This window comes from Engystomops pustulosus, chromosome 5 (genome assembly GCF_040894005.1).
Source record: "Engystomops pustulosus chromosome 5, aEngPut4.maternal, whole genome shotgun sequence".
Taxonomy (NCBI): domain Eukaryota; kingdom Metazoa; phylum Chordata; class Amphibia; order Anura; family Leptodactylidae; genus Engystomops; species Engystomops pustulosus.
The window spans coordinates 206,827,946-206,842,587 of record NC_092415.1 but is presented as its reverse complement, the minus strand read 5'-3'; the positions used below and the strand labels follow the sequence as shown (position 1 = coordinate 206,842,587).

At 39.0% G+C, this 14,642-nt stretch overlaps 1 protein-coding gene across 2 annotated transcripts in view; it reads left to right on the top strand.

Moving 5' to 3' along the window:
- ADCYAP1R1 (ADCYAP receptor type I) overlaps nt 1–14,642 on the top strand; it is a 223,570-nt gene that overhangs the window by 106,067 nt on the left and 102,861 nt on the right. The window lies entirely within an intron of this gene.

The following is a 14,642-nucleotide window of genomic DNA, read 5'->3' as shown; positions in this document are numbered from 1 at the left end:
GTGTCAGGAGAGTCATCTCATTACTATTAGAGAGCAGTGTCAGGAGAGTCATCTCATTACTATTAGAGAGCAGTGTCAGGTGAGTCATCTCATTACTATTAGAGAGCAGTGTCAGGAGAGTCATCTCATTACTATTAGAGAGCAGTGTAAGGAGAGTCATCTCATTACTATTAGAGAGCAGCGTCAGGAGAGTCATCTCATTACTATTAGAGAGCAGCGTCAGGAGAGTCATCTCATTACTATTAGAGAGCAGTGTCAGGAGAGTCATCTCATTACTATTAGAGAGCAGTGTAAGGAGAGTCATCTCATTACTATTAGAGAGCAGTGTAAGGAGAGTCATCTCATTACTATTAGAGAGCAGTGTAAGGAGAGTCATCTCATTACTATTAGAGAGCAGTGTAAGGAGAGTCATATATAATGGGAACGTCCAACCCGAACTCCAAATACAAGAAACACCTTAGTTATGTCTAGGACCTGCTTCTCAGAGTCAGCACAGAGCACAGCAGTGTGAGGAGACGACTCCAGTGCACTTAGAGAAGCTCCACTCCTGGAATATAAATCCATATTTTACAGTCCTGCTGCTACTAATGACATACACAAGGGACTGATTACACAGCTACTAGTTACAGAGTAGAATGAGACGTCCGGTCCCATACACCCCGCACCTTCCCCGCTGCAGAGGGGATGAGGGATGGATAATACTTCCCGTGCTGGAGGCGCCACAGAGATAACTGATAAACCAGCGTCTTCCACTTCTTACACTTTGTAGGACGGATCTTCCGGGAAAAATCCCTGGAAAAACAAAGAATATTGTGAGTCATAAATTTGGCTGCAGGTTGGAAATGAATATTAAACTCTACTGCATTGCAGGTGTATTATCCCCGGGATCTGTTACCATAGCTATGGCTGGTGCATAAGTGACGGAAGGACGTGTGGCGGTTATATATGTACACACTGGGGCAGTATACGGTATAATATGCTGTGCCGCCTCTTGTATGTAAGGGCCGGTGAATTGTAGGGTGTATAGGCAGGTATGTTCCTGTACATAGGGGCAGTATTATAGTAGTTATATTCCTGTACATAGGGGGCAGTATTATAGTAGTTATATTCTTGTACATAGGGAGCAGTATTATAGTAGTTATATTCTTGTACATAGGGGGCAGTATTATAGTAGTTATATTCCTGTACATAGGGGGCAGTATTATAGTAGTTATATTCCTGTACATAGGGGGCAGTATTATAGTAGTTATATTCTTGTACATAGGGGGCAGTATTATAGTAGTTATATTCCTGTACATAGGGGGCAGTATTATAGTAGTTATATTCTTGTACATAGAGGGCAGTATTATAGTAGTTATATTCCTGTACATAGGGGCAGTATTATAGTATATAGCATAAAACAAGAAAAAAGAAACGCCGGCTCACCCGTACCACTGGTGTAGATAACAAGTCCGCACTCCAATTCACGGCAGGTGCTCCGGAAACAGGCCTCCGTCCACAGGCCCAACAAACGTGTAGAAAAGGTAGATTTGGATCCAGCACTCTTATGCCAAACACGGAGACGGTCCAATGCAGAAAAAATATAATCCTTTATTGAAGATAAAATCATGCGGACACACAAAAGCTGATTGTAAGGGATCAACGCGTTTCGGCAGGAGCTGCCTTAGTCATGATCTGATATATACAATAGAACATGGTGCTTTTAAAATACCCGCTTCATGACCTCACGAGTCAGGTGACCAATGTGGGAGGGGTTACACACGTGAAGTTGATGGACAACATGTCAATCATGAAATCATGTGATGCGGTGTCAACCCTCATGAACCTGAAATCGTGGGGCAGAAGAAATCCGGCAATAAAACATTGTAAACTTTACAAAAAAGACAAATGGGACTCCAATCATGGCACGACACACAACGCACTGAAAGAATGTAAATGGCATCCACGAAAAGATGATGTACTGCAATACATGAAATTCTACATCAATTGCTGAGGCAGGAAATGCACAAATAAGTAAACACAGGTCATTATTCACATTGTTGGATTATAAATGACACAACATGTGGAAAAACGCAATGGCATAAAGTGCGTCAAATAACATCTATGGGGAAACGGGACCACAGGTACGTCTCTATGTTAACCATTAAATAAGGTATATGTAAAGTGCTCTGGTAACATGTCATGTACAAAGAGACTACGTAAACATAACATTCGTAAACATAATACTCGTAAAGTGCCTGGGTGTAAACCTAAGATGAGTTACCGTGGTAATTGGAGGGTGGAACCACATATGAAAGCAAATATAGAGGCACATAAATGATGTTAGAGTGACATAAGTTGTTCTAGAGAGACATGCAATATGTAAACAATATGTAAACAATATGTAAACAATATGTAAACGTCAAGTAACATCTATGGGGAAACGGGACCACAGGTACGTCTCTATGTTAACCATTAAATAAGGTATATATAAAGTGCTCTGGTAACATGTCATGTACAAAGAGACTACGTAAACATAACATTCGTAAACATCACACTCGTACAGTGCCTGGGTGTAAACCTAAGATGAGTTACCGTGGTAATTGGAGGGTGGAACCATATATGAAAGCAAATATAGAGGCACATAAATGATGTTAGAGTGACATAAGTTGTTCTAAAGAGACATGCAATATGTAAACAATATGTAAACAATATGTAAACAATGACATAAACAAAACAAGGAAAGGGAGATGTAAGTAAACCAATGCAGAAGGGAAAAACACACATATCTAGGAGGAGAGAGGGTGATGTTAATATGTTAATATGATATCAGATCTTTTATTCAAACCCTCTGGTTGCCGACTGGCTAGGGTAAACATCCAAAAAGTCTCTCGATTGAGAAGCTTACGTTTAATATCTCCCCCTCTAATGGGTTGGTATACTCTCTCTATACCAGTCCAAGAAAAGCCATCAGTGCGTTTATTATGGCAATCTCTAAAATGTTTGGAAATAGAAGAGATGTTGACAGAGTTATTGCTTATGTCAGATAGATGCCTGCGTATCCTTATCTTTAGGGGGCCAGCTGTGTGTCCTACATATTGTTTATTGCATTTCAAACAGGAAGCTACATAGATGGCATTGGAGGTGTTACAATTGATATAGGATTTAATTTTGTGACATGTGCCTGTATGCATGGATGTAACAGTATCCCCTATTTTAATGTAGTCACAAGCTATACACTGTTTATGTCCACACTTAAAGTTGCCTCTATATTTAAGCCAAGTGGGTTTTTTCTTCTCTTCACTGAGAAAGAGGCTCGGGGAAAGACTATTGCCTAGGGTGGGAGCTCGTCTGGCAATATATTTTATTCCTGGAGATATGATTTCTCGTAAAATGGGGTCTTGGATAAGCATTGGAATAAATTTTTTTATAATATTCGTTATTTGGGAATATTGGTTACTGTATGACGTAATAAATGGCACCCTTTGTTTCCCTACTTCCTTAGTGTGTTTCTTTTCGTTCATATTCAATAGTGCTTTTTGTGAAACATTATTAATTTTTTTGGCCGCTATAGCTATGTCTTTGTTTTTGTATCGACGAGTTCTTAATCGTTGACCCAAGTATTGTCTCTCCAATTTGAAATCCTGATCGGATGTACAGTTTCGTCGTAGCCTAATCATTTCCCCATAAGGGATATTCCTAATAACGTGTTGGGGATGACATGAGGTGGCTAAAAGGGTAGTATTTCCTGAGACTTTCTTTCTAAAAGGTTTAACTGATACCCTATCACCTATACCAGTAAGAGTGATGTCCAAAAAGCTAATCGAATCCCCTCCAAATTCTGAAGTAAATCTTAAATTCATTTCGTTAATGTTTAAGTAATGTACAAACTCAATGAATCTATCCTTCGAGTCTCCCCAGACCCATATCAAATCATCAATAAATCTACCGAACCACACAATGGATTGAGAATATGGGTTGGTGTCCGAAAAAATATATAACTCCTCCCACTGAGACATATAAATGTTTGCAAGGGAGGGGGAAAATTTGGCCCCCATGGGGGCCCCCTCCACTTGCAAATAAAACACACGATCAAAAATAAAAAAATTATTTTTCAACAAAAATTCTGTGGCCATCAGGAGAAATGTTTTCAGATGTTCATCATATGTACTGTATGTGTCCAGATGTCTCTTTAGAAAGAATAATCCCATTGAATGAGGGATAGAGGAATATAATGAAGCCACATCGCATGTGGCCCAACTATAATTGTGTCCCCACTTGAAGTTATCCATGGTATGTATAATGTGCTTTGTATCTTGGATAAAGCTGGGAGTGACGTGCGTTAAGGGCTGGAGGTACATGTCAAGCCATTCTCCTAATTTCTCTCCTAGGCTTCCAATGCCAGCTACAATAGGCCTCATAGGAGGAGGGAATGTGTCCTTATGGACTTTTGGTAAAGAGTGGAATACCGCTGTGACCGGATGTTCTACAAATAGATGTTCCTCCAGCTTTTGTGTAAGAATACCCATGTGTACCCCTTCTTTTAGGAGTCGTTTAAGCTCTAATTGGCTGCCCTGTGTTGGATCCCCATTTAGTTGTTTATAAGTGGTTTGGTCTTGAAGCATTGCTACATTCAGTTTTTCATACAGAGAAGAGTTGAGAACAACCACCGCCCCACCTTTATCCGCATTCCTAATTGTAATGTCAGGATTATCTTTTAAACTCCTGAGAGCTGAAAATTCACCTTTAGATAAATTATGATGAGAGTGTGTTTGCTGAGTTCCTATTTTGTTGTGTAGTTTAATTAACTCGCCCTCCACAGTCTCCTGAAATCTATCTAGTATAGGTGGGCGTGAACCCACTGGATAAAAATCAGGATTTTTAACAGAGAAATTTTTGTTTACGACGTTGTTAGCTTCAGAACCACCACACATTAATGCCAGCATACATAAAATATCACGTTGCTCTGAAAAATTCGTATGTAAACTGGGTATAGACAATTCTGTAATATAATCATTAAGCACAGATTCCTTCATACAAGTATTAACCTCCTCTATGCTGGTATCAAAAAAATGCTTCTTAACCGTGATGTTTCTAGCAAGTTTGTTAACATCAAGTATCGTTCTAAATAAATCAAAATTACATGTTGGAGAAAAATTGAGTCCTTTGCTTAACAAAGAGATTTGGCTCTCGTCCAAGATATAACTGGACAGATTTATGACTGAATGTGTCACTTCTGTAGTTTCTTCTGGAACCGGGTTGTTGTGCCCGTTTTTTCTATGCTTCCTCCCTGCCCGTCTGCCCCGTTTTTTGACGGTTGTAAGATATTTTGCTGTTGTGAAGAGGTGGAAGTACTTGTTTTTCCTGTGTTTCTGGTTGCATTCCTATCATTGGAGTTAGACGGTGTTGACGATAGACTACCATCCGAGTCGTCTGTTTCTGAAAAGTTCACTTTTCTGTAAGATCTCCTATATCTTCTCTTGGATCTGCCTTTTTTGAGGATGGATTTTGGTGTATCATTTAATATTCCTTGCTTTTGGTCATTATCAAACTCACGTCTTCTCCACGTATAGACTTCATTCCTCTTGTAGTCAATAAAATCTCTCTGGAATTTTTTCTTTTTAACCTCTGCTATTTCTTTTTCAATATTTTTGACTTTGATGGTAATCTCATTCATGTGTTCCTCAAACACAGGCGCTGGAGAAGTGTTGTGCAGAGTAGTTTTTAACTCATTAATCTCCACATTCAACTTATTCAGTGCTTCTTGCTCATGTGAAATAATCAGTTTCATGAGTTTGAATGAACATTCGCTCAAGATGGCATGCCATGTTTCTAAAAACTTGTCAGAATATATCGTGGTAGGTAACTTTTTGATCCTTAGACCTCTAGGAATCATTTCTTTATTGATGTATGAGGTTAAGGTTTCAGAGTCCCACCAAATCTTTGTTTCTTTTTCTGTTAATTTAGATAAAGAGTCCCATTCTAAAAAATGTTCTGAGAGTGGGCTGTCAACGGAGGAATCACAATCAAAAATTTGTGCGATTAGATTTTTCCTCTCCGTATATAATTGTGTTGTCGGAATTGCATCGTCGACTAGTCCCACTCTTTCAGCTGTGGTGTCCTGCATGTTATATACAGTTTTATTTCACCTATATGGTGGGGAGCTCGAGCGTATGTGGACTGAAGGCATATAGCATAAAACAAGAAAAAAGAAACGCCGGCTCACCCGTACCACTGGTGTAGATAACAAGTCCGCACTCCAATTCACGGCAGGTGCTCCGGAAACAGGCCTCCGTCCACAGGCCCAACAAACGTGTAGAAAAGGTAGATTTGGATCCAGCACTCTTATGCCAAACACGGAGACGGTCCAATGCAGAAAAAATATAATCCTTTATTGAAGATAAAATCATGCGGACACACAAAAGCTGATTGTAAGGGATCAACGCGTTTCGGCAGGAGCTGCCTTAGTCATGATCTGATATATACAATAGAACATGGTGCTTTTAAAATACCCGCTTCATGACCTCACGAGTCAGGTGACCAATGTGGGAGGGGTTACACACGTGAAGTTGATGGACAACATGTCAATCATGAAATCATGTGATGCGGTGTCAACCCTCATGAACCTGAAATCGTGGGGCAGAAGAAATCCGGCAATAAAACATTGTAAACTTTACAAAAAAGACAAATGGGACTCCAATCATGGCACGACACACAACGCACTGAAAGAATGTAACTGGCATCCACAAAAAGATGATGTACTGCAATACATAGTGGTACGGGTGAGCCGGCGTTTCTTTTTTCTTGTTTTATGCTATATGCCTTCAGTCCACATACGCTCGAGCTCCCCACCATATAGGTGAAATAAAACTGTATATAACATGCAGGACACCACAGCTGAAAGAGTGGGACTAGTCGACGATGCAATTCCGACAACACAATTATATACGGAGAGGAAAAATCTAATCGCACAAATTTTTGATTGTGATTCCTCCGTTGACAGCCCACTCTCAGAACATTTTTTAGAATGGGACTCTTTATCTAAATTAACAGAAAAAGAAACAAAGATTTGGTGGGACTCTGAAACCTTAACCTCATACATCAATAAAGAAATGATTCCTAGAGGTCTAAGGATCAAAAAGTTACCTACCACGATATATTCTGACAAGTTTTTAGAAACATGGCATGCCATCTTGAGCGAATGTTCATTCAAACTCATGAAACTGATTATTTCACATGAGCAAGAAGCACTGAATAAGTTGAATGTGGAGATTAATGAGTTAAAAACTACTCTGCACAACACTTCTCCAGCGCCTGTGTTTGAGGAACACATGAATGAGATTACCATCAAAGTCAAAAATATTGAAAAAGAAATAGCAGAGGTTAAAAAGAAAAAATTCCAGAGAGATTTTATTGACTACAAGAGGAATGAAGTCTATACGTGGAGAAGACGTGAGTTTGATAATGACCAAAAGCAAGGAATATTAAATGATACACCAAAATCCATCCTCAAAAAAGGCAGATCCAAGAGAAGATATAGGAGATCTTACAGAAAAGTGAACTTTTCAGAAACAGACGACTCGGATGGTAGTCTATCGTCAACACCGTCTAACTCCAATGATAGGAATGCAACCAGAAACACAGGAAAAACAAGTACTTCCACCTCTTCACAACAGCAAAATATCTTACAACCGTCAAAAAACGGGGCAGACGGGCAGGGAGGAAGCATAGAAAAAACGGGCACAACAACCCGGTTCCAGAAGAAACTACAGAAGTGACACATTCAGTCATAAATCTGTCCAGTTATATCTTGGACGAGAGCCAAATCTCTTTGTTAAGCAAAGGACTCAATTTTTCTCCAACATGTAATTTTGATTTATTTAGAACGATACTTGATGTTAACAAACTTGCTAGAAACATCACGGTTAAGAAGCATTTTTTTGATACCAGCATAGAGGAGGTTAATACTTGTATGAAGGAATCTGTGCTTAATGATTATATTACAGAATTGTCTATACCCAGTTTACATACGAATTTTTCAGAGCAACGTGATATTTTATGTATGCTGGCATTAATGTGTGGTGGTTCTGAAGCTAACAACGTCGTAAACAAAAATTTCTCTGTTAAAAATCCTGATTTTTATCCAGTGGGTTCACGCCCACCTATACTAGATAGATTTCAGGAGACTGTGGAGGGCGAGTTAATTAAACTACACAACAAAATAGGAACTCAGCAAACACACTCTCATCATAATTTATCTAAAGGTGAATTTTCAGCTCTCAGGAGTTTAAAAGATAATCCTGACATTACAATTAGGAATGCGGATAAAGGTGGGGCGGTGGTTGTTCTCAACTCTTCTCTGTATGAAAAACTGAATGTAGCAATGCTTCAAGACCAAACCACTTATAAACAACTAAATGGGGATCCAACACAGGGCAGCCAATTAGAGCTTAAACGACTCCTAAAAGAAGGGGTACACATGGGTATTCTTACACAAAAGCTGGAGGAACATCTATTTGTAGAACATCCGGTCACAGCGGTATTCCACTCTTTACCAAAAGTCCATAAGGACACATTCCCTCCTCCTATGAGGCCTATTGTAGCTGGCATTGGAAGCCTAGGAGAGAAATTAGGAGAATGGCTTGATATGTACCTCCAGCCCTTAACGCACGTCACTCCCAGCTTTATCCAAGATACAAAGCACATTATACATACCATGGATAACTTCAAGTGGGGACACAATTATAGTTGGGCCACATGCGATGTGGCTTCATTATATTCCTCTATCCCTCATTCAATGGGATTATTCTTTCTAAAGAGACATCTGGACACATACAGCACATATGATGAACATCTGAAAACATTTCTCCTGATGGCCACAGAATTTTTGTTGAAAAATAATTTTTTTATTTTTGATCGTGTGTTTTATTTGCAAGTGGAGGGGGCCCCCATGGGGGCCAAATTTTCCCCCTCCCTTGCAAACATTTATATGTCTCAGTGGGAGGAGTTATATATTTTTTCGGACACCAACCCATATTCTCAATCCATTGTGTGGTTCGGTAGATTTATTGATGATTTGATATGGGTCTGGGGAGACTCGAAGGATAGATTCATTGAGTTTGTACATTACTTAAACATTAACGAAATGAATTTAAGATTTACTTCAGAATTTGGAGGGGAGTCGATTAGCTTTTTGGACATCACTCTTACTGGTATAGGTGATAGGGTATCAGTTAAACCTTTTAGAAAGAAAGTCTCAGGAAATACTACCCTTTTAGCCACCTCATGTCATCCCCAACACGTTATTAGGAATATCCCTTATGGGGAAATGATTAGGCTACGACGAAACTGTACATCCGATCAGGATTTCAAATTGGAGAGACAATACTTGGGTCAACGATTAAGAACTCGTCGATACAAAAACAAAGACATAGCTATAGCGGCCAAAAAAATTAATAATGTTTCACAAAAAGCACTATTGAATATGAACGAAAAGAAACACACTAAGGAAGTAGGGAAACAAAGGGTGCCATTTATTACGTCATACAGTAACCAATATTCCCAAATAACGAATATTATCAAAAAATGTATTCCAATGCTTATCCAAGACCCCATTTTACGAGAAATCATATCTCCAGGAATAAAATATATTGCCAGACGAGCTCCCACCCTAGGCAATAGTCTTTCCCCGAGCCTCTTTCTCAGTGAAGAGAAGAAAAAACCCACTTGGCTTAAATATAGAGGCAACTTTAAGTGTGGACATAAACAGTGTATAGCTTGTGACTACATTAAAATAGGGGATACTGTTACATCCATGCATACAGGCACATGTCACAAAATTAAATCCTATATCAATTGTAACACCTCCAATGCCATCTATGTAGCTTCCTGTTTGAAATGCAATAAACAATATGTAGGACACACAGCTGGCCCCCTAAAGATAAGGATACGCAGGCATCTATCTGACATAAGCAATAACTCTGTCAACATCTCTTCTATTTCCAAACATTTTAGAGATTGCCATAATAAACGCACTGATGGCTTTTCTTGGACTGGTATAGAGAGAGTATACCAACCCATTAGAGGGGGAGATATTAAACGTAAGCTTCTCAATCGAGAGACTTTTTGGATGTTTACCCTAGCCAGTCGGCAACCAGAGGGTTTGAATAAAAGATCTGATATCATATTAACATATTAACATCACCCTCTCTCCTCCTAGATATGTGTGTTTTTCCCTTCTGCATTGGTTTACTTACATCTCCCTTTCCTTGTTTTGTTTATGTCATTGTTTACATATTGTTTACATATTGTTTACATATTGCATGTCTCTTTAGAACAACTTATGTCACTCTAACATCATTTATGTGCCTCTATATTTGCTTTCATATATGGTTCCACCCTCCAATTACCACGGTAACTCATCTTAGGTTTACACCCAGGCACTGTACGAGTGTGATGTTTACGAATGTTATGTTTACGTAGTCTCTTTGTACATGACATGTTACCAGAGCACTTTATATATACCTTATTTAATGGTTAACATAGAGACGTACCTGTGGTCCCGTTTCCCCATAGATGTTACTTGACGTTTACATATTGTTTACATATTGTTTACATATTGTTTACATATTGCATGTCTCTCTAGAACAACTTATGTCACTCTAACATCATTTATGTGCCTCTATATTTGCTTTCATATGTGGTTCCACCCTCCAATTACCACGGTAACTCATCTTAGGTTTACACCCAGGCACTTTACGAGTATTATGTTTACGAATGTTATGTTTACGTAGTCTCTTTGTACATGACATGTTACCAGAGCACTTTACATATACCTTATTTAATGGTTAACATAGAGACGTACCTGTGGTCCCGTTTCCCCATAGATGTTATTTGACGCACTTTATGCCATTGCGTTTTTCCACATGTTGTGTCATTTATAATCCAACAATGTGAATAATGACCTGTGTTTACTTATTTGTGCATTTCCTGCCTCAGCAATTGATGTAGAATTTCATGTATTGCAGTACATCATCTTTTCGTGGATGCCATTTACATTCTTTCAGTGCGTTGTGTGTCGTGCCATGATTGGAGTCCCATTTGTCTTTTTTGTAAAGTTTACAATGTTTTATTGCCGGATTTCTTCTGCCCCACGATTTCAGGTTCATGAGGGTTGACACCGCATCACATGATTTCATGATTGACATGTTGTCCATCAACTTCACGTGTGTAACCCCTCCCACATTGGTCACCTGACTCGTGAGGTCATGAAGCGGGTATTTTAAAAGCACCATGTTCTATTGTATATATCAGATCATGACTAAGGCAGCTCCTGCCGAAACGCGTTGATCCCTTACAATCAGCTTTTGTGTGTCCGCATGATTTTATCTTCAATAAAGGATTATATTTTTTCTGCATTGGACCGTCTCCGTGTTTGGCATAAGAGTGCTGGATCCAAATCTACCTTTTCTACACGTTTGTTGGGCCTGTGGACGGAGGCCTGTTTCCGGAGCACCTGCCGTGAATTGGAGTGCGGACTTGTTATCTACACCAGTGGTACGGGTGAGCCGGCGTTTCTTTTTTCTTGTTTTATGCTATATGCCTTCAGTCCACATACGCTCGAGCTCCCCACCATATAGGTGAAATAAAACTGTATATAACATGCAGGACACCACAGCTGAAAGAGTGGGACTAGTCGACGATGCAATTCCGACAACACAATTATATACGGAGAGGAAAAATCTAATCGCACAAATTTTTGATTGTGATTCCTCCGTTGACAGCCCACTCTCAGAACATTTTTTAGAATGGGACTCTTTATCTAAATTAACAGAAAAAGAAACAAAGATTTGGTGGGACTCTGAAACCTTGACCTCATACATCAATAAAGAAATGATTCCTAGAGGTCTAAGGATCAAAAAGTTACCTACCACGATATATTCTGACAAGTTTTTAGAAACATGGCATGCCATCTTGAGCGAATGTTCATTCAAACTCATGAAACTGATTATTTCACATGAGCAAGAAGCACTGAATAAGTTGAATGTGGAGATTAATGAGTTAAAAACTACTCTGCACAACACTTCTCCAGCGCCTGTGTTTGAGGAACACATGAATGAGATTACCATCAAAGTCAAAAATATTGAAAAAGAAATAGCAGAGGTTAAAAAGAAAAAATTCCAGAGAGATTTTATTGACTACAAGAGGAATGAAGTCTATACGTGGAGAAGACGTGAGTTTGATAATGACCAAAAGCAAGGAATATTAAATGATACACCAAAATCCATCCTCAAAAAAGGCAGATCCAAGAGAAGATATAGGAGATCTTACAGAAAAGTGAACTTTTCAGAAACAGACGACTCGGATGGTAGTCTATCGTCAACACCGTCTAACTCCAATGATAGGAATGCAACCAGAAACACAGGAAAAACAAGTACTTCCACCTCTTCACAACAGCAAAATATCTTACAACCGTCAAAAAACGGGGCAGACGGGCAGGGAGGAAGCATAGAAAAAACGGGCACAACAACCCGGTTCCAGAAGAAACTACAGAAGTGACACATTCAGTCATAAATCTGTCCAGTTATATCTTGGACGAGAGCCAAATCTCTTTGTTAAGCAAAGGACTCAATTTTTCTCCAACATGTAATTTTGATTTATTTAGAACGATACTTGATGTTAACAAACTTGCTAGAAACATCACGGTTAAGAAGCATTTTTTTGATACCAGCATAGAGGAGGTTAATACTTGTATGAAGGAATCTGTGCTTAATGATTATATTACAGAATTGTCTATACCCAGTTTACATACGAATTTTTCAGAGCAACGTGATATTTTATGTATGCTGGCATTAATGTGTGGTGGTTCTGAAGCTAACAACGTCGTAAACAAAAATTTCTCTGTTAAAAATCCTGATTTTTATCCAGTGGGTTCACGCCCACCTATACTAGATAGATTTCAGGAGACTGTGGAGGGCGAGTTAATTAAACTACACAACAAAATAGGAACTCAGCAAACACACTCTCATCATAATTTATCTAAAGGTGAATTTTCAGCTCTCAGGAGTTTAAAAGATAATCCTGACATTACAATTAGGAATGCGGATAAAGGTGGGGCGGTGGTTGTTCTCAACTCTTCTCTGTATGAAAAACTGAATGTAGCAATGCTTCAAGACCAAACCACTTATAAACAACTAAATGGGGATCCAACACAGGGCAGCCAATTAGAGCTTAAACGACTCCTAAAAGAAGGGGTACACATGGGTATTCTTACACAAAAGCTGGAGGAACATCTATTTGTAGAACATCCGGTCACAGCGGTATTCCACTCTTTACCAAAAGTCCATAAGGACACATTCCCTCCTCCTATGAGGCCTATTGTAGCTGGCATTGGAAGCCTAGGAGAGAAATTAGGAGAATGGCTTGACATGTACCTCCAGCCCTTAACGCACGTCACTCCCAGCTTTATCCAAGATACAAAGCACATTATACATACCATGGATAACTTCAAGTGGGGACACAATTATAGTTGGGCCACATGCGATGTGGCTTCATTATATTCCTCTATCCCTCATTCAATGGGATTATTCTTTCTAAAGAGACATCTGGACACATACAGTACATATGATGAACATCTGAAAACATTTCTCCTGATGGCCACAGAATTTTTGTTGAAAAATAATTTTTTTATTTTTGATCGTGTGTTTTATTTGCAAGTGGAGGGGGCCCCCATGGGGGCCAAATTTTCCCCCTCCCTTGCAAACATTTATATGTCTCAGTGGGAGGAGTTATATATTTTTTCGGACACCAACCCATATTCTCAATCCATTGTGTGGTTCGGTAGATTTATTGATGATTTGATATGGGTCTGGGGAGACTCGAAGGATAGATTCATTGAGTTTGTACATTACTTAAACATTAACGAAATGAATTTAAGATTTACTTCAGAATTTGGAGGGGATTCGATTAGCTTTTTGGACATCACTCTTACTGGTATAGGTGATAGGGTATCAGTTAAACCTTTTAGAAAGAAAGTCTCAGGAAATACTACCCTTTTAGCCACCTCATGTCATCCCCAACACGTTATTAGGAATATCCCTTATGGGGAAATGATTAGGCTACGACGAAACTGTACATCCGATCAGGATTTCAAATTGGAGAGACAATACTTGGGTCAACGATTAAGAACTCGTCGATACAAAAACAAAGACATAGCTATAGCGGCCAAAAAAATTAATAATGTTTCACAAAAAGCACTATTGAATATGAACGAAAAGAAACACACTAAGGAAGTAGGGAAACAAAGGGTGCCATTTATTACGTCATACAGTAACCAATATTCCCAAATAACGAATATTATAAAAAAATTTATTCCAATGCTTATCCAAGACCCCATTTTACGAGAAATCATATCTCCAGGAATAAAATATATTGCCAGACGAGCTCCCACCCTAGGCAATAGTCTTTCCCCGAGCCTCTTTCTCAGTGAAGAGAAGAAAAAACCCACTTGGCTTAAATATAGAGGCAACTTTAAGTGTGGGCATAAGCAGTGTATAGCTTGTGACTACATTAAAATAGGGGATACTGTTACATCCATGCATACAGGCACATGTCACAAAATTAAATCCTATATCAATTGTAACACCTCCAATGCCATCTATGTA